The sequence below is a fragment of the Tympanuchus pallidicinctus genome, unplaced genomic scaffold (assembly GCF_026119805.1).
Source record: "Tympanuchus pallidicinctus isolate F22 unplaced genomic scaffold, pur_lepc_1.0 scaffold9, whole genome shotgun sequence".
Classification (NCBI taxonomy): domain Eukaryota; kingdom Metazoa; phylum Chordata; class Aves; order Galliformes; family Phasianidae; genus Tympanuchus; species Tympanuchus pallidicinctus.
The window spans coordinates 16,505,672-16,526,030 of record NW_026294813.1 but is presented as its reverse complement, the minus strand read 5'-3'; the positions used below and the strand labels follow the sequence as shown (position 1 = coordinate 16,526,030).

At 45.1% G+C, this 20,359-nt stretch overlaps 1 long non-coding RNA gene across 1 annotated transcript; it reads right to left on the bottom strand.

The window, feature by feature from the left end:
• Window positions 1-1,098: 1,098 nt before the first annotated feature.
• Window positions 1,099-15,356, bottom strand: LOC128074664 (uncharacterized). The gene is made up of 3 exons (XR_008203259.1): window positions 15,298-15,356; window positions 15,061-15,214; window positions 1,099-1,507 (listed from the first exon to the last, which is right to left on the bottom strand). It is a non-coding gene; the product is annotated as an uncharacterized LOC128074664 (long non-coding RNA).
• Window positions 15,357-20,359: the final 5,003 nt, after the last annotated feature.

Here is a 20,359-nt window from a genome sequence, read left to right as displayed (position 1 = left end):
AGAACCATCATTTTGTGATCAGTTAATTACAAATGCAGCTACACTTCGAAGGAGTGCTCTGTAAATATTTTTGTCCTTAGAAAAGAAGGTGACATCAGCAGTGAAAAATTTGCACATGCAGATCCATGTACACAGACAAAAAAGGGCTTAAAGAAAAGCAAGAGCAAAGAAGAAGGTAGGTCTTTGGCAGACATATGCAATCATTCTGATAAGTAGATGGTGTACAGTCTGCACACACCAGCAGTAGGACCTGTACTTCCAGAGCACAAGCTTGTCCAGTTTTGAAGCTGAAGATCAAGAGAAGTGTTCAGTTTTGAGGCAGCACAGTGATGGGACGGTATGGAACCCCGAACACAGTCATTGAGATAGGGCTCAAACATAGGTATCATGCTCCCTTGAATTGCTGTGCTAAGCTGCTGTGATGGGATAGCTGTAGGTCCTGCATCAGGTCTGACAGCTACATGACAGTTTTTCAGATACTGTGGAGCATTTCAGATGGCACGTATGTGTGTGAGTCTTAGCATGCAAGCTGTGTCCTATCTGAGCCTGGGGCGCCTGTGAATTGTTTTCTCCTTGGCTCTACAAGGTTCTTTACATCAGACAATCTAAAGTTATTAAGATCATGGATTCACAAGATGATATGATGTGAGTACTGTATGTACAAGCAGAAAGAGGCAAGACCAGTTCCTAAATGCTAACTTGCTCATGGTGTCAGAAAGCATAAGAAATCCTTCTGTGTTACTGCTACCTTCTCTTATGATGTTTGTTCCCATGACATCCCCATTGCAGTAACAATCCCATTATGATGACACCAAGAAGGCTCTCCTGGTCAGAAAGCCATGCACAGGTGTGGCAAGACATATAGCAGAATGCAAGATTTGCTACAGTTACACCAATCTAAACACATCTCTTTTATACTACCTGTTGACAAGAGAATAGCTTTTGTGTTCCACATAGGTCTGTACCTACCAAGACATGATATTTATGAACAAGGTGGGAAGTGCTGCAGAAATACAGAACTTGACCTGACTTTTTTTCTGGGTCAAGGAATAGATATTTCCTCCCATATTGTTCTGTCAGAGCTGAAGGGTTCTTGCAGATGGAGTTGGGTGGGCAGAAAGCCAGCTCTTTCTATTGGCAGGCACAGAGCGGAGAGGACAAGGTGGCAGCAACCCAGGTTTAGCTTGGCTGATGTTGGCAGGGAATTACACTGTTAACACTGTATTCAATGTGGTGTATGCTGGGTCAGGAGTGTATGAAAATATACCTGCTGCCTAACACCTATATTAGGCATTCTGGCTAAATGAACTGAAATTTATTCAAAACTCAGACCTGGTTTTCTTCAGATCCCTTTTGTGGAATGATCCATCAGCATCCAGACCTGGTACTGTGGAAGCACAAATCCCATTCCCATCATTAGCTCTTGGTGGGATTTCTGGCATGGTCCCAGGTTCATCCTTCCAGAGGTACGTGCATCTCCATCATGAACATCAATTCAGTGCTCCTCCTGCAAGGAAGGCAGGAAGATTAATTTCTTGTCATACGTGACTGAACTGAAGTCACTATACACTTGGATACCCAAATAAATGAGAAGACATCCTCATTCCAGGAATCAACTGGAGATTTCAATTTCACAGACCTTCCTATGCCTCCGGCTCTCTAGGTTTTGGCTTTCTACACGTTCTTGGAAAAATAATAATAATAATAATAATAAAAACCTAAAAACACGATGCTTATTTAACATTCTGCCATTAACACAAAGTGCATATAACTTTGGCTCCTCTCCTCAGCTGGGCTGACTATTAAGGAATAAACTACAATACTTTTGCAGTCAGAGGAATGGGTTTTCATGAGGGAGAATGAGGAAAAGATGAAAAAAACAAAACAAAACAAAACCCTCAATGCTGCGATTAAAATTCTGTAATCTGACAAAAGGCCAGTGTACTGATCCAAAAGATTTGGTCCCCAGAGGAAATGTCTTTTTAATGAAACTCATATTTGGGCTATGCCAAGGTTACATCGGGCAAGATAAGACTTTGTCAAAAGCAGTCTGCTGGCAAAGCCCCAAGTTTTCCACTGCCAAGAAGGACATCTAATTTCAAGGATGCCTTCCACCAGCAGTGACTGCTCCTGCTTTTTTGAGAGCCCAAGCAGGCAGGCTGATACCTCCAGAGTTAGCCTCCATTTGGGATGGGAAAAGGGATTCAGTTCTCTTACACAATATTTAACAAGACCTCAAAGCCAAAGATGTTTACTCTCCTTACTTCAGCCTAGAGCATGACTGCAAGACTCAACTAGCCTAGAATTTTCACAAGGCATCTCTGAGATGAATCATTACTACAAGATACATGATTACTTAACATATTGTATGCACAACTAGATGAAACCAGCTTTCTCCTCTCTTTTCTTTCTCCTTCATCCAATCTCCCCAATTATCTTCATCCAATGAAGCCAAGCTCCTTTCAATACCTCAAACTTGCCAGGGAGAGCTGTTCCAGCTTGCTAATTGAATTATAACACACCCTCTAAATTTGACTCTGGCTCAGAAATCACTTAGGTGAGAATATCCCTTAAGAGCATAACAAGAAGAGCATGGTTGGATGAGTAATTGATTCAATTTGGATTGAAATGGAATGATCTAGTTGTGTCCTACTCTGTTTTCTCCTCCTATATTTGCAGAGACAAAATGCCTGCAGCAGGTCTGTTCTCAGGGCTCAGAAATCAGTTGAAGGCTCTGAACTTTCCTTTAGAGGAAAGTTCAGCCATCATCAGGAATTCACAAGCAGCTGTTCTCTTACAGAAGAACAGAGCTGGGAGATGGAGGTCCAGAGCTGTGTGGGTAGACAGCACTTTTGCTTTGAGGATTATCTAAGTGGCTGTTTTTCAGTGGGGTGATGACTGGATTTTCAGGACTGGACGTAAGTTGGAGAATGATCCCAAGGCAGCCAAGCAGTGGGCTGAGTGTCATCCATTTTCCATCACAATTCATAGGTTATCTTGTTCACAGAGGCAATGCCTGCCCTGGGACAGATATTGTCTGAGCAGTGACAGTCTTGGCATGATTTCTGGAAAGAAGGCAGGGGAGGACTGACAACTGGCAATGGGATAAGCAACAGGAAGCCAGGTGCCTCATGGGGGAGAAAATCAGAGGATGTCAACACTGGGAGACCGCTGAGGAGTTGTCTAATTTTACATTTAGTAGATGAATTGTAGTGGTACAACTTCATGCCGGAGGCAAGGGAGATGTATCCCTCTTTGCCTGCATGCAGCACCTAGTGGATCTAAAAGCAAAGATAAGAACCTGATATGGAGCAGTTGTTACTGTCTTCTTACCCCGCCTTGACCTATCTGGGCCTGGAGGATCTCTGATAAATCTTTCAGCAAATATACCTGGCTCAGAGCACACCAAGGCTGCCAATTTATTAAGAAAACTAATAAACACAGTAGATATGATCTCAAAAAACTTGGAGCAAGCTGCTGCTAGGGCAGAGATTTTTCCTTTTGCACTTCCAGGGAGAACTTCAGCTTACGTTTGGGAAGGCAGGACTGTATAGGAATATGCAATACAACAGCAAGTGTCATCTTAGCCATGTTTAAGATGAGATGGACTTTTTACCCCTCTGCATGCCCATCTCCAACTATCCTGACAGTATTTCTGCTTCCCCTCTGCTTCAGATAAGATCTGAATATGCAGATCTGGGACACTAGATGCAAATGGTGTCAGGTCTGCAATGTAGAGACTGAACATTTCAAAACAGTTGTATGCTCACACTATCAGTGCTCTCCCTGAGAGTTGGAAAGCTAAAAATTTTTCTCTATGAGTGACAGCATGAAAATAAAGGTCCATATAACACATACAACAAAGTCTGGTGAGAACAGGGGAGTCTCTGTTGTAACGTTTGCAAGTGAAGGGTTTTGCAGATGGATTTGTTGCATCTCTCATAGCACAATATATGCCAGGATGGTTTATGGCCTCAACCTTGTAGAAGAACCTCATCCCAGTATTTCTTCCCACACTTTCTGGCTGGCAGAGCTCAGAAAAAGAAGAATTGATCCTGGACATACTGGGGCAGGGGAAGGAGTCTTTTCCTGATTTGCAAACACTGATTTGCAATGGATTTGTACCTCTTCTTCCCAATCTTTTTTTCTGCACAGCTCTGATTCCCACCACTCATCTATCCTGCAGGCTTTAGCTTGAATGTTGCCACCTTATTAAATGTGAATTGAATTAGACAGGAGGCAATTAACTGCGCTGGAATTTTCCCAGGGTATCAGAGCAAACATACTCAGTGATATCTGGTGAGATCTTTACAGACCACAAGCAACATAGATATCGTGTATAATGATGGTGCTTCCCACATTTTCCTTAGCATGCTTCTGGGACATTGTGCTGAGGAGCAAATCAGAGGGAAGGGTTAAGACACCTCTCTTTGTGAAGCAACTGGGATTTTCCTTGAGATCTCTTTGAGTGTGAGTCTGCTGCTGTGGTTATTCATTCACAAATAGCTGAAAAGCTGTCCTTCAGCATGAGCCACATCTGGCGTGCAAGCTGTGCACCCACACTATCAGTCTGCTGAGCCTCAAGAGCAGGGTCCATCATCAGAGCAGGTATGGATGAAGAACACTCCTGCCCTCTTCCCACAGTCACATTACCTTACCGTCAGGCTGAATATGAGCCTCACCTCAAATTGGGCAAACTTCATACTGGACTGTGCCAGGACAGTGAGATCTTCTGTCTGTGTTGTCTAACCCAAATCAAGGGAGATATCAAGAAATAACAATGGGGGAGGGCTGCCAGGACAAGGAAAACAGACCACCAGTCCCATTAGCAGAGTGTGAGGGAGCTGGGATTGCTCAGTCTAGCAAGGAAGAGACTGAAAGGGGATAAAAGCCAACAATGAGTTGAAGGGCAGCTACAGAGGTGAGTAAGTAAATACAGAGCCAACCTGCTTGAGCACCGGGGATAGCCCAGCTAGTCCAAGCAGAAGGCTGGAGGGGAGATCCCAGAGACCTCTTCTGACCAAAACTTATGCAGTGTATCTTCTCATCAGCTTACCAGCGGGGAATTGCTTTCATTGAGAAATTAGTCAGATTTGTCTGGGATTTGATTTCAGACAGGTCAGTTCTGAAAGTTCCCATGCCATTTTGGAAACAGATGTGAGTGATCTGTGGCAGACAGTTTTCAGACTGGCACCACTACCAAGAGTAGTCCACCTGTAATCCCAGATACCACCTAAGTTTGTATTTTGGGCCAAACACAGATCTGTAGAGTCCTAACTGCAAGTCTCCTGTCTGTGTAGTACACTGTGTGTATGAGTGAATGACCGCAGACTTCAAAATCTAAATTAGGGATCAGTCACCCTCTGCCAAATCACTCTCGGTTTACTACTGTGTCAGTCTTAATCCAAAGCTTGTCGTGAGCCACGTGTGCTGCTGCGTGTGGGAGAAGTGTCCCGCCCCACCAATTTGATAACAATTTAAATTAAATAATTTCACAGGGAAAAGATTTCTTCCTGATCAAGGTCATTTGCAGAGAGAGGAAGCAAGATCTGAATCTGAATGTAACTTGGCCTTGGGTCTCAGTACAAAAGGAAAATGAATACTGAGATCTGCATTTGCTCCCTTGAGCAATTGTTGCAGCTTGCATAAGCAGAGAGGCAACAGAGTAGGTATAGAAACAGATGCTGGGATAGTGAGAAAGTTCATGCAAGCAAACTTCGGGATGACTTGCACAAAGTGTGAGTTTCTCTTATTCATCTTTTCCTCCAGCCTATTCAACTCTTCTATTTGTTTGGCTATTGTAGACGAATACTTTATTTACTTTTTTTTAGCTTGACTAACACTGCAGTTCTTGTTGAATTAACTGTCACCCCAAGAAGGCAGTGCCAATGGGTGTGCTAATGCTCTCTCCTGCCCATGATATCACAATAGTCCAGGGAACGAAAGTGTTACAAGCTGTACTTTGTTCACCTGTATGGACTGTGCTATGTGCACGTAATGCAAATAGAATGTGAAAAAGACATGTTAGCCCGAAAAGCTCTTTGAATTGCAGTAAGATAAGGGAAAGTCCCCAGGGGCCCCAGGGAAGCTGTACTCTGATTTATACAAAGCCAGTGACCTGCAGTGGCTCTGGTTCCGTTTGGAACAGCATCAAGATGCAAACTGTGGGTTTCTCATCCAACACCTTTACTCAGTATAAGCCAAATAAGAGCATTGCCTTAGCCAGGAATAGCAGATCATTTATTGGTGTAGTGAATCCACAGATAAACAGACAGCTACAAATTATGTACTGACATATCATTGGATGGGCTGGGACAACACAGCTCACCACAACTCGTTAAGCTGTAATGTCTTTATTACTGCTGTTCACATGTCTGTAGCCCGGGATGTATCAAAGGGGAAAGAAAATCAAGAAATCTGAATTCTCGTCATGCCTGAGTCCAACCAGACCAAAAGCAGCAACAAAAACAGTGGTCAAAAAAAAAAAAAAAAAAATTGCTCCAGAAATGTTTTTCCAAATCAGATTCCCAAAGAAAAAGTGTCTAAACATGGCTGGGAGAACAAAAGCCGATTGTGGGTGAATGGTGCCATAGAAGCTGAGCAAAGACTTGGCATGGTAGCAGCCATCCTGGCAGCACTTTCAAGGACCTTATGCCTATACTGCCAAGGACTGAGCATAGAGCTGGAAGGGTCTATGAGACACTGAGATGATGGGAAGTTATTTCAGGCATGAAGACATTTACTCACTTCCTTCAGCCAGTCGAACTCCACTGGGAAGCCAACAGCGGTTACCATAGAGGAGCAGGCTCCCAACCCTGGGTAGCACAGGCAGACTTCAACATCACCTACTGGTTTTCAAAGATGTACCGTCATCTTTTATTCCATGCTCCCTACTCATGGGGCAGTTCACTCAAAAGATCCCTAGAAAACCTCCCATCCTCTGTCCTTCTCTTTGCAGTGGTTAACACCACTGCCTGTAAGGCTGATCCTTCAGCTCTCAGTGCCTTGTGGAAGAGATTTGTGTCCCCCAACACCATGAGGTACAGCAAAGCCCACATCCATGACTATCTTGTTCTGCATTATGAAAACAGAAAGAAGAAGGAGGGAAGAAATAGACAAACACTTTGGCAATAATCTAGGGAAGATAAGGCTAAGGAGGAATCTCAAAGCCTCTCTGGTTGGATAGGCAACAATTAACAGTAGAGTGAATCAATATTTTTACACTTTTTAGCCAAATGTGAGCTTCTTAGGAAATTGGAAAATTCTGCAAAAAGCTTGATTGCCCACATCTCTGGAGTTCAGCACAGAGGGAGCCAGGTAATGACTCCCATGGGATCAGTTCTAGCTGCTAGGTCCAGTCCATAAAGCCACCTACAAAGCCATGCTGGGAGGAGGCATTCTGCCTTGGCAAGGCTGGAACATGCAGTGCAAGTAATCTCATAGTGCTCTCTGGCACAGGCTTTGCATGTCACATTCACTTTTCACAGGTCTCTAGAACCTCAGGAGCTTGATCAATAAAAGACACTCAAGAGCCAGATAGGGAGCTGCCCCAAAAGGAAACTTGTCCAGCCTTGAATGCAAAGAAGGAAAGATCAACTAAGAAAGTGAAAAACACAGCGGTGGGGAGAATGGCAGAGAACAAAGGACAGTTGTCACCTTACACCAGATCCCACATCTTCACTGAATGACACCCACAACTGTCAGCCAGTAGCTACCCACAGGCATCACTGCAGATGATCTCTAGACAAAGCATGCATCTCATTACAAACCTGAGGTCTTTTGGCCGAAGTGAATTAGGGGCTGGTGAACACACCTGAAAACCAAGCACTTAGCAGAGGAGGCCACAGTTTTGTCCTTTGTGCAGAGAGATGAAGCATTCTGGAGGTGCAGCTTTGAGGCCATGGTCTTGGGCACCTGGTAATGGGAAGTGTGGAATAAACACCTTCTCCACACCCAAGAGAAGAGGTTTGTACCTGTGGCTTTTGCCTTTCCTGTGGACGGCAGTGTTCCTTATACTAACCATGTGTTAGCACAAACTGTAAGTTATTTGTGTTATGCCTGGGATAACAGGCACAGGAGACCCATCAACGCCACAGCCTAACATCCCTTATGAAGGATGACGAGAGGACTTGTGTGAGGAAGCAGCATCAAGAAAGTCAATTTCCTTCTCCACACTGATCCTTCACTTCATTTCATCCTTCCCACAAAACCAGCCTCTTCCTGGCATAACCTCTCCAGCGTCTCTCCTAGTGACAGCACTGTGTTTGCCTCATGTTTGGAGAGAATTGATGTGATTCACCTACAAGTTCTCCAGGGCCTTGAAGATTTTATCCCTGTCCTTCTTGCTCATTTTTCATTTCTCGTGAGAGACAGAACAACGAAGATGACGAAAAAACATGCAAGATAAGAACGGCACCAAGGATACACAATCAGGCATCTAACAACTCCAGGTTCTGGGCGTGTGGTTATGAGTCTGCACCTGGATCTTGCACCAGTGCTTTTTACTCCCAGGAACAACACACATTTTCCTTCAAAACCAGAAATACCAATATAATTATCTTCTCCTTCTCAGCAATGAGTAACAGCACAGACACACAGAGCTCAATTTTCAGTGCTGACAAAAGCAATGAATCAAGATTAAGTATTTGAGTCTGGTTTGCCTGAGAGGCAAATGACACCCCGAAACAACCAGGAGGATCTGAGAATGGGAAGGGCTTGGTGCTGAGCAGAAAGGTAGGCAAGTTAGCATATGCTCTGGCTTTTAGGGCTAAAAGTAAAATAAATTCCTTACCTAGTAAAAGGAAAGAAATCCGTGAGAGGTTTTTCTTTGCAGAGCTACTGAAAAGCTGCTATCACTAATTCTTCTTTTCCTTTTCATTTCTCTCCCCACCATGTGTGTATTTCCACATAGGGGAAAATGAATAAAAACTGAACCACAGCAATCAGCACCTGAATACTGAGAGGACTGTATCTAACCAGATTGGAGCTCCATGAAAGAGCAAGCTGCTTAGCCAAAGCAGATTTTTTTTTTTTTTTCACTCTGAAAAGCCCAGCCATATTTTCATCAATTCCATTTTAAACTGGAGGACTACATGGTGCCTTGGACAACATGATATAGCACCTGATCTAGTGGTTGGCACAGAATCACACAGAATCACAGAATCACCCGGGTTGGAAGGGACCTCAAGGATCATGTAGTTCCAACCCCCCTGCCTAGCAGGGCCACCAAACATACACATTCAGATCAGGTTGCCCAGGACCCCGTCCAACCTGGCCTTGAACACGTCCAAGGACGGGGCATCCACAACCTCCCTGGTCAGCCCGTTCCAGGGCCTAACCACTCTCCTTGTAAAGAACTTCCTCCTAACATCCAACCTAAATCTTCCCTCCTTCAACTTGGATCCATAACCACAAACCCCTGCCACAGCCGGGGTTGGAGCTGGATGCTCTTTGAAGCCCCTTTCAACCCCATTCATTCAGTGATTCTCTGATTCTATGACAATTTTCCAAGAAAAAATGTTTCAGAAATCTACAGCCCTGCTATCACAGCTGACTGCTTTCCAGTACTATCCTGGAGGATTTATACAACAGTGATGTGACTACTTCATCTTTCCAATTCCCAGAGGCTTCAGGAGATCCAGAGTCTCTTATCAAAAACAAGCTATTTTGCACCTAGGTTCCTGAGAAAACCAGGCAGAAGTCATCTCCTCACTGCAGGTGTCCAACAGCAAGGTCACACCTTGCAGGAGAGACCACTTGCTGTGTGGGTATCTTCAGGGACGTGGGTTAGTTGCCATGGTGGTGATGGGTCAGCAGTTGGATTAGGTGATCTTAGCAATCTTTTCCAACCTTAATTGTTCTATGATCCTAACTTCCCTCTTCATGGAAAGCACAGGTGGCAAAAACATGAGATGAAGAATATCATGTTAGCTCAGCATCCAGGACTAGGGTCTGGTCTATAACCTGTGCTGCAAGCTATATTCAAGAGCTTATCTGCAACCCACATCTTTCCCCAGAGTCACCTATCTGCCACCTTCAGCACAGGACATCAATGACACCAAACTTGAGAATAATAGAAGGCCAAAATTAGTAGCAAGGACTCACATCATGAAACAAGATTTCCTTGTTTCCCAACATTTGTTGCATTTTACATTTTTTCTCCTGGCTCTTAAGTGAGTTCCTCAGTGCAGTGTTCTGTGATGTTCCCAAAACAGTGCATACATTAGGGGGTACAGAAGGAAAAGATGATGCAGTAGAAAATAATAGAGGACTCCCAAAATGCAAATCCTCTCAAAGGACCCTGAGAGTCTCTTTTTGTTTTGTTTTACTCATGCATGTGCAAGTCTTCTTGACACAGTGACAGAGATACAGATCTTCTGCTGGAATAAATAAAGCAGAAAGCAGCCTGGGGTCTGCGTGCCCCAGGTCACAGCCATGGCATGGAGCACCATGGGACAGGGGGTTACATCCCTCTGTGTAAAGAAAGTCCTTCATGTGTCCCTCCCTGACACTGGCATTGTCTTCAGTGAGCCCATGATCCAGCAGTATGCCCTTGTGGCCAAGAAGGCCAATAGTATCCTAGGATGCATTAAAAAGAGCATGACCAGTGGGTAGAGGGAGGACCTCTCTGTTCTGGTGAGAATACATCTGCAGCACTGTGCCCAGTTCTGGGCTGCCCAGTTCATAAAGAAAGGGAACTACTGCAGAGTCCAGTGGAGGGACACAGAGATGGCTGTGGCACTGGAGCATCTCCCATATGAGGAAAAGCTTAGAGTTGGGGCTGTGAAGAGAAGGGTGAGGAGGGAATCCCATCAATGCTTATAGATATCTGTTGGGCAGGAGTCATATGGATGGGGTTGGGCTTTTTTTGGTGGTTCCAAGTGATAGGACAAGAGGCAACGGGCACAAAAGGAAATACAGGAAGTTCCGTATAAACGTGAGGAAAAACTTCTTTACTGTAAGGGTGACAGAGCACAGGAACAGGCTGCCCAGAGAGACTGTGGAGTATTCTTCTCTGGACATATTCAAGACCTGCCTGGATGCCTACCTGTGCAACCTATTGTAGGGAGCCTGCTATCACAGGGCAGTTGGATTCGATGATCTCTTGAGGTCATTCCAACCCCTGCAATTCTGTGATTCAACAAAAGAGGAAGATGAAGGAAGGGGCAGGACAGATTTGCTCGAAGCTCTGCTGAAACAGCCAAGCAAGTGCACAGGAGGCGTGTGAGGAGGAGATGTGTCAGAGATGTAAGGTTTGGGCATGGCAGGAGTCAAGGACCCATCAGTGTCAGAGACCGCGAAGGGTGGTGGAGAGAGGAGCTGCTGGAGGAACAGAGACAAAAGTGTCTCTGCACAATGGCCGTGTCCCTGATGCCCTGCTCATTCCTCTGGAGACTAGCTCCCCGCTCAGTGTCCTCGAGTGCTGAGCTTTGTTCCCACATGTTCAGGGCATAGGTGACCATAAAGCAGTGTTACCTTTGCTCAGGAAAAAACTTTCATTAGCCCTGCTCCCTTTGTAACTTACTTTCCTCCCAGGGGCTGACAGAACTGCAAACATTTCCTCCTCAAAAATGGAAGGAAGAAGCCATGAAGAGACCATGCCCTGAAGGGAAATGATAAACAAACCCGTGACAGCGTCACCTCTTTGATAAAATGCTGGGAATGTACTATGAGGACACCTCAGCAAAACGTGTCTGGATAATAGCCCAGAGCAAGAGCTCCCAGCTCCCACGTGGGCCCAGCTCCTGGATTGTTCCACAGCAGCTTATCCTATCCCCAGTGAGCCATAGGCAGACAAGGGGCCGGGGGCTCTGCAGGATCACCAGGCAGAAGGAACAGGAGGACAGAGGGAAAAAGACCAAAGAGGAAGAAAAGCAACAGGGAGAATGCCCTAATGAAAGAGGATGAAACATGGAAGACAAATTAATCTCCAAGGCACAGAAATACGGAAGAGATGCATATGAGGGCTGAGCATAGAACAGGTCATGGGAAGGGAAAATACCAAAATGATTGAATAGCAAATGTTTTGTACAGTCTGTCTCTGTAGTACATGACACTATCTTCAGCGCACAACCTCTCCCTGCCCGCCCAGGGGCAGGGTGGTGCTGCTGCTCTCTCTGCTTTGAAGGCACACACAGGCTCCTGCCCAGACCTACAAAGGGTCTCCAGCGTGGGAAAGCTCTGCATTGCTACTCCTCACTTCCAGGCAGCTGGCAGGGGCCGGGCGTGCCCTATAGCATAAACAGGGAGAGCGCTCCTCCCCGGCACAACTCCTGCAAGAGGGAGGACCCACAGACTGCCACTCTGAGACTTTCTGCTCCCACTTATTCTTCCCTGGATTATAAATACATAATGTTTTTTACCCCCGTATTTCTCTTTGAAGCAATGCCTTGCAAGGGAATTCAGGACTCAATCCTAGGTGTTTGTTGGGGATTGTATAGCTCAGGGGAGATCATAGAATCGTACCATCATAGAATCATTAGATGGGCTGGGTTGAAAAGGACCACAAAGATCATCGAGTTTCAACCTCCCTGCTATGTGCAGAGTCGCCAACCACCAGCCCAGGCTCCCAGAGCCACATCCAGCCTGGTCTTGAATGCCTCCAGGGATGGGGCATCCACAATCTCCTTGGGCAACCTGTTCCAGTGCCTCACCACCCCTGTGTGAAAAACTTGCTCCTAATGTCTCGCCTAAACCTCCTCTGTTTCAGTTTAAAACCATTCCCCCTTGTCCTATCGCTATCCACACTTGTAAACAGCTGTTCCCCCTCCTGTTTATATGCTCTCTTCAAATACTGGAAGGCCACAATGAGGTCTCCCTCATTGTGTGAGTCTCTTTTTTTGATTCTTTTTGATTCTTCAAACCCATCCCCTCACATTGAGAATAGGATTCAAGGCTTTAAAGTCACTGAATTGAAATGAAGAAGAACCATTTCTTCAGGACCAGAGTCTCTCCTGCTTTGCTGCTTTCTGTCCCATGGGTTTTCCTCCCAGCAAACCCAGCCTCAATAGGAGGGAAGGTGGGAGATGGTCACCTAGAGAAAATGCTTGCACAGGAGGTAATCAGTGATCCCACAGGCCCTTCTCCGAACCACATCATGTATGGATGCAGGAGGGCTGAGGGGAGAGCCAGACTCTTCTGGCCAAGGCCAGATGTGCTGGTCGGGTAGCAGCTGTGCTGGGATGCACTGAGCTGTAGATCTCGTGGGGATCAGATGCTATTATTTCTGTTACTCCAACTCAGAGCAGGATTCTTAGCTTGACCTCTCCTCTCCCATCAGCTTCTTTCCTCCTGAGGGGCCAATAGCACTGTAAGCATTTCCTGAGAGAGCACAAAATATAAAAGAGGAAAGGACTCAGGCACGCAACAATTTGGCTGGAGAGTACCTAAAGCAATGCAAACAAGAAAGGGAATGCAAAGTTAAAGGGCAACAGAAACTTGCTCTTCTATGCTGGGTGGGGTTCAGAAGCTGCAAGTAAGCCCAGGAGGTTTAATGAAAATTTAATTGTTTTAGTGACTGAGCTGATACCAGCTAAGACACAAAATTCAGCTACTACAAGTTGCCCCAGTGACTCATACTGAATGGAAAGTATTACCCTGATCTTAGCCATGCAGGTTAGCTCCCCATGCTCTGGATCTGCCTCTCATGGCTAGAGCCAGTGCACAGTCATATTAAAAGCCTGACATGAAATGATGAGTTCCAGTGACAGATGCCTTACTGTGCTTGGTTCAGAGGGCAGGGAATCCTGGTGCAGACCTCACCAGGCAGCCTGCTGCATTCATTTGAACTATGACATCTTTAGCTCTGATAGCCTAGGCAGCTGGATCTGACAGAAAACATCCACCTGAGACCATTTCCCATTGATGGAGGCCAGAAAGATGAACCATCTATGTGGTTCCCTTCAGGTTCATCCAGAAAGGAATTGCCATACTCTCATATACAACCTGGAACAGTGAAAAACCATCTAGGACAATGCAAGCCTGTCTGGCAAGGAAGATGTCTTCCAGTAAGGAAATGAGAATAAGGAAAGCTTTAATTATGAAACTACATCAAAATTTTTCCTTAGGACAGAGGATGAGGTTTCCCTTCACAGTATAAACCAACAAACTCCTTTCAGTTATGATGCAAATGCAGCTTTACTCTGGCTCCTCAAGAAAGTTGATTTCAACCAACTTTATTATAGCTCAAAACAAACAAAGAAGAATATTTGGGAATTGAAAAGCCACATCATCTGTATGCCTTTTATTGCTCCCTGTAACAGCATTTCTAACGAGGGCAGGGAGGTGTAAGAGACTGTTGCTGGAGACAGAGCACAGAGACAGACACAGCTTTTGTCTGGTTCCTGTGCATTCTTATGTCTCTATGGAAATGGACATGCTACTACAAATGAAATAGAAATATAGAGATCTGTTGAGTTTCGGCTCCTGCTCAAGCCATAATCTCCTGGTTGAGGAATTCAGCTCAAGTTCCATCATCTCCAGGATATGACCCTGTCATACAGAGAGAGGACACCCTAATACATCTACACAGGGCTTCCAGCTTGCCCAGGAAGATTGTGGATGCCCCATCCTTGAAGGCATTCAAGGCCAGGCTGGATGTGACTCTGGGCAGGCTGGTCTGGTGGTTGGCAATGCTGCATATAGCAGGGGGTTGAAACTAGATGACCATTGTGGTCCTTATCAACCCAGGCCATTCTACGATTCTGTGATTCTATGATTCTATGACATAGACCTGCACCTCAAATTTCCCCACATACCTCCATTTAGAAATATGGCTGAGCCCATCATTAACACAGTCAGTGAAGCAATTCAGCCCCCACTACAATGGACTCACAAGGTGACCATTTCTCTAGGCTCCTTGACTGTGTTCTTTTAGCACAACAGAACCAGCATGCACATGGAGAGGAAACGGAGCTTGGAGTCCCTATGAAAGTAGTGACGGTGAGGATATCATTGTTTTGTCCTCTTCCCTGCTCACCCAATGCTCACTGAATGTTCATACTACCACTTGTCAGCCTGAGCAGGGTCATGGGCTCCCAGACCTCCCCCAGCTTTCAGTACCTTTATCTTGCAGCTGTGGACGGTAGGACTCAGATACAATCATCTCCTGCACAGATTGTCTGTGCTGGATCTATAAACACTCTTGTGCAATTGTCCCTCCGCTCTGTATCCCCTGGAGGCAGCATAGAGGTTCTCAGCATTTCACATTTTTTACCTGGAGGCACAAACACAGTCGTCTTCATCCCTGTATCAAGAGCATTCATCACTGTGACATGTTTTTTAAGCTCAGCTGCTCACCTGGACATTGCAGGGCTAGGCTGCCTGGCCTGACATCTGCTGAGCTCTCTTTCAGCCTCTGGACTCAGGGAAAGGAAACATGGGTTAGAGGTGTGGTAAGTTTTGACTTCATATCTTGCTGCTTGAAGATAAAGGAGGCTTTGTGTGCCACACCTATTAACTTGTATTTACTGAGATGCATTTTCCATCCTGACCATTCCTATGTCTTGTGTTTTGTACTAGGTCTCATGTCTTATATCTGGAATGGAGCTTTTCAGCAGCCACCACACAGAGCAACACAAGGGGGGCACCAGCTCACCCCACAGCTACCTCCTTGTGGGCTCCCACAGCAGTGCCAGCTGGGCTAGCAGGGGCAGGTAGGTGTCCTCACCTGTCTATAAGCAATTGGCAGGACACACCCCAGGTTCTAGGACTCTCCTCCTCTACCCTTAGGTCAGCTGCAGACACATACGAAGCGCAGGATAGCAGGGAATGTTTTGTTGATATTCCAGATCCAAAAAGATGTTTCAGTCTGTTCCAGGCCAGCAGCAGAAATGAGTAGGAAGTAAGTGCATATCCTAGAGAGGAAGAGAAGAAGAAGAAGAAGGGGTAGATGGGAAGTATGCAACTCCCTGGCAAGGCACTAAGCTAGTTTATGATCCTTCGGTCCCTCCTTTCTGGAGGCAGTCAAGATCAGGCTGGAGGGGCCTATGACCACCCTGATCAAGCTGCAGACATCCTTGTTCATTACAGGGGAATTGGACTACATGGCCTTTAAGGGTACTTTCAAGTTCAAACGATGCTATGATTCCATGATTCCATAACCAATTAAACAACTATCTCAGTCAGCATGTTTCATATTACATTTCTGGAAGTCTGTGCTAGTTGGCATCTTGAACCTGAGAGCTTATTCTTTTTGTCACCTTCCATCCATTTATTTCATTTTCTTCCATTCACCTCCATTGACAGAGCCTGGGTCAGCCCCAGCTGGACAGGTTCTGCTGGGGAGGTCCCATGCTAATAGGCATTTCTCTTCAGACAGACATTGAAGAGCAACTATATCAAGATTAAGTAAAAGGTGTCTGCTGGAGAGATCTCACCCAAACTAAAAAGCTGCAGATCATGTGAAGGCTTCAAGACTCTTCCTATGTCTTCTGCTGATCCCCATGCTCTTTCTGGACAAGGAAATGTGCTGCAGAAATGAGCTGAGCCAATCTGTTCCCCAGTGTGGCTGTGAAGGAAAACTGTTCTTCACTGTCAATGTCACTTAGCCTCAGCCAGTAGGACAGTAGATAAATGATGCCCAGTGGCCATGCTCCAGAGGAACAGGCATCCTTCACACTGATCAGCAGAGAGAGCTGAGTTTCCTACTTGGTCCCTGGGATTCAAGCCACATGCACTGGCAGAGCAACACAAGCATATCATAGAGTCACAGAATCCTCAGAGTTAGAAGGGACATTTAAAGGCCATCTACAGCTCAGCCAGCTGCTCAGAGTGTGGTCCAGTCGGTCCTTGAAAGTCTCCAGGAAGCAAAGCCTGTGAAGGTTGGAGTTGCAGAGTCACTGTCCTTGGAGTTTTCAAGAAATGTGGAGATGTCACACTGAGGGACATGGTTAGTGGGCATAATGGAGATGGGCAGATAGTTGGACTAGATCTTAGAGGTCTTTTCCAACTGTAAAGATTCAATTATTTATTGATGGATTTGGGATCCAAATCCCATTTCTGAAGTGTGTGCAGTACTGTTTCTCCCCTTGTGCTTTTATACTGGATTTCAAAACTTGAAAAATTCCATTTCACCATTCTGTGTCTTTTGGGTATGTTGAATGCCCACTCTGTGCAGCTGATCTTCTATCCAAGGTGGATTTATGAAGCCCTGATGCTTCTGATTGCTGACGTTTAAATCCACTGGAAATTTTAGGATCGATGGATCCAAACCACGCTTTTATCCCTAAGCTTATTTAATGAGGGAACTCCTCTTTTCATTCCTCCTTCTGGCTGCTGTTAGAACACTGGGGGAAACCTTAAGAAGTCTCCTTAATGTTGCAAGTAGAAAAATATCTTCAAATATTTCTTAACTGAATTTTAAATACATTTCTGCACTCTCACTCAATAAGGTTAAATACATTACACGTGCTGCAAAACTTTGCTGTCAGGAGGTATCAGCTACTTCTTAAACAAAACCACTGCCCTTTAAAATGATTGAGTTTCTCTCTGTGTGTCTTTCCCATCTTTCTGCTATTGACATTTCCTTTCCAGTGTGGCTCTTTAATTGCCATTATATGGCTACCCACAAAAATATTTTCATTTTGATAAACTCATCTGGCTGCATAATTGTTCTCCAACCCCCTGGAGTGAGATGGCAATGCTCATTTCTTCAGCTGAATTGCAGCAGTGAGAAGCCACACGACAGCAGCTAGGTTGCATCATTTGCCCTGAACTCCTTCATTCTCCCTCACTTACACACTGCATCCAGAGGAACCCTTCATGGGAGTTGTTGCTCCTGAACTGGAGCTGAATGGGGCAAAGTGAAGAGGAACTTCCTGCTCAGAATGGAATTTGTGCTGCCAGGAAGGATTTTTATTGTACTTCACAGTAAACAATTAATGAAAAGGTGGCTTAATGAAACACACATCGAAGGCACCTACAAGCCTACAGAGGCTCCTACGTGGTGGTGGTGGGTTGACAGTTGGACTAGATGATCTTTGTGGTCATTTCCAGCCTTAATGATTCAATGATTCTCACAATGATGCCCACAAGCTCAGAAACCCTGGACACACTAGAACCAGTTTGTGCTAGAACTGGGCAAGTGCGCTAAGACTGCTTTCTACCTTGAGGTACATGATGAGGGCAGAAACCTGGGGCTCATGGAAGTCCAAGCATGACATGAGCATGCAGAACTGCCAAGGACATAGAGAAGACAGTCCTTGCCAATGACGCCTCGTCCTTGCCAGTGATGTCCAACAATAGAGCCTCATTTTCTCCTCTCCATTGGCCTGTCTTGAGATAGCAGCCTTGAAACAGTTTCAGGTATTCTCCCACACGGTGACCTTGTCTCAGTCCCACTTTCTCATAGAGTTACCAGGTATCTCTTTTGGATGGAAGAGGATGACATGAACCAAGGGGAAGGTGGTGGGAAAAAGGGAAGAGAGCAAGCAGCTGAAGTGTCCATGCTGATTCTTTTGGTCCTAAGTGGAAACCTGCCCTGGGCCAGTGCCACCAGATCAGCCATGTGCCAGCCAGCTCCTGAATCCCCAGTACTCACTGCTGGCAGACGAGAGCTGAAACTCACTTTGGGATAGAAAAGCAGCGCAGAAGTCAGTGCTTTACTCCTGTCCCCACTACAGCACCTGCAGCAAAGAACTCAGACTCAGCTGACAAGAGGAACTGAACTCCTGGCCACTATTCCTTATAAATAGGTTTTAAAGCCAGAGGGGACCTTTCCTGTCTACTTGACCTTCTGTAATATAGATGTCTGGGAATTTCCTCCAGAAGGACTTGCTCTTGGAGAAGGCCTTGCTGTTTAAGTGAGACACCTTTTTGCAAGACAGCCAGTCTTAATTTGAAACCCTCACACAATAGACATTCCACAGCATCTTTGTTCTAGTGACTAATTACTCTCCCTGTCAAGCATGAATAGTTTGAATTGTAGATTTATTTCTTCCTACATACTAAGTATATTTCAATAGCCTGATGGTTGGAATTCTTCTGACCTAAAACCTAGCAGTCTTTATTTGGCCAGATGAGTCTTAAATTCTCCAAGAACTGCAAAGGCACAGTATTGAGAAAATGATGATTCGTTGTTTTGTAGTTTAGTCACAGGAAAGGGAAAAATTAGAAAAAGGACAAAAATTAAACATTAGGCAACTAAACTGAAAACAAACAATCACAATTTGCAGCAACTTAAGGGAGCCTACTGCCAGGGATGCTGCTGACTGCAATTAACCTTGTTTTTTCTTCCCCACACTCAAATAGTAGTTCCTGAATCCGGCATATGAAACTACCCAATGCAGTGCTTTCTTCACAGGGTTAGCAAAGAGTTGCCCCATGAGTGGATAATATGGGCAAGACCTTTTTGGAAAGGGACATAAAACTACTTAGTTCCCATCCACTCAACTTGGACTGAAGGTCTGCTCAGCTGCACTTGGCACTCCAACAGATCCCCAGAGAGAAGACCTACGCAGTGGGAACATGACTAAGACAAAAGTTAGTCAAGACTTGACCTGAAAGAGGTTGGTATTTTGCTACAGTTTTACTAAGGATTCCAAAATAGAACGCTGAGGCAAAAATAAGGCAAAGTTATAGAAAAAGGCTCAGATGGAAGCAGGAGGAAACGGTACAGAGTACATACTGAAAGAAAAACAGCAATTCTGGAGTCCACAGTCATCATGTTTGTAGTAAGAATTTTAACTGAAGTGGTGGAAGAGTGAGAAAAGGACAGAGAAAAAGGAAAAGTGATCCCTGCAGCTACGTGAGTTGATTGCAACAGTACACAAGGCTTTTAAACAGATTTTGAGGGATTAATTTTCAAGACAGAAATGGAACAAAGCAGCAGAAATGGGACAAGTACAGAGCATACTGAACAAACAGATTTCTTGCTAAAAATCACTTGATTGCTAGTTGGTGAATTAAAGGAAATCACATTAATCCAACCTCACTGAACTGTTCAGATGGCACTATGTGGAAAGCTATAGACTTTTTTCAAGTCTGTACAGCTGACAGAGGAAAAACACAGCAGGACATAAATCAGGAACAACACCTGCATTTACAGAGCACATAGGCAGGAACGACTGTGCAGTTCTTTGAGCAGTGGGCTCAGGTCTGCATTACTTATGTTCTCTACATTGTGCAAGGAAGTAATTAGCTCAGGCACTGCATCTTCTCCTACATACCCCCAAAGTGAAAGGAATACAGCACCAGCAGTGCATATGGATACACTGCCTGAAGGGTTAATTCGCTTTTGCTAATGCAGGCTGCAGAGAGGAAAGGGATTTGAGGAAGCTTTTGTTCCTGACAACTTCCTTTCCATGGCAAAGTTTACTGTCCAGAGCTTAAAAATAAAACAGGCACTGCTGACATCTTACAA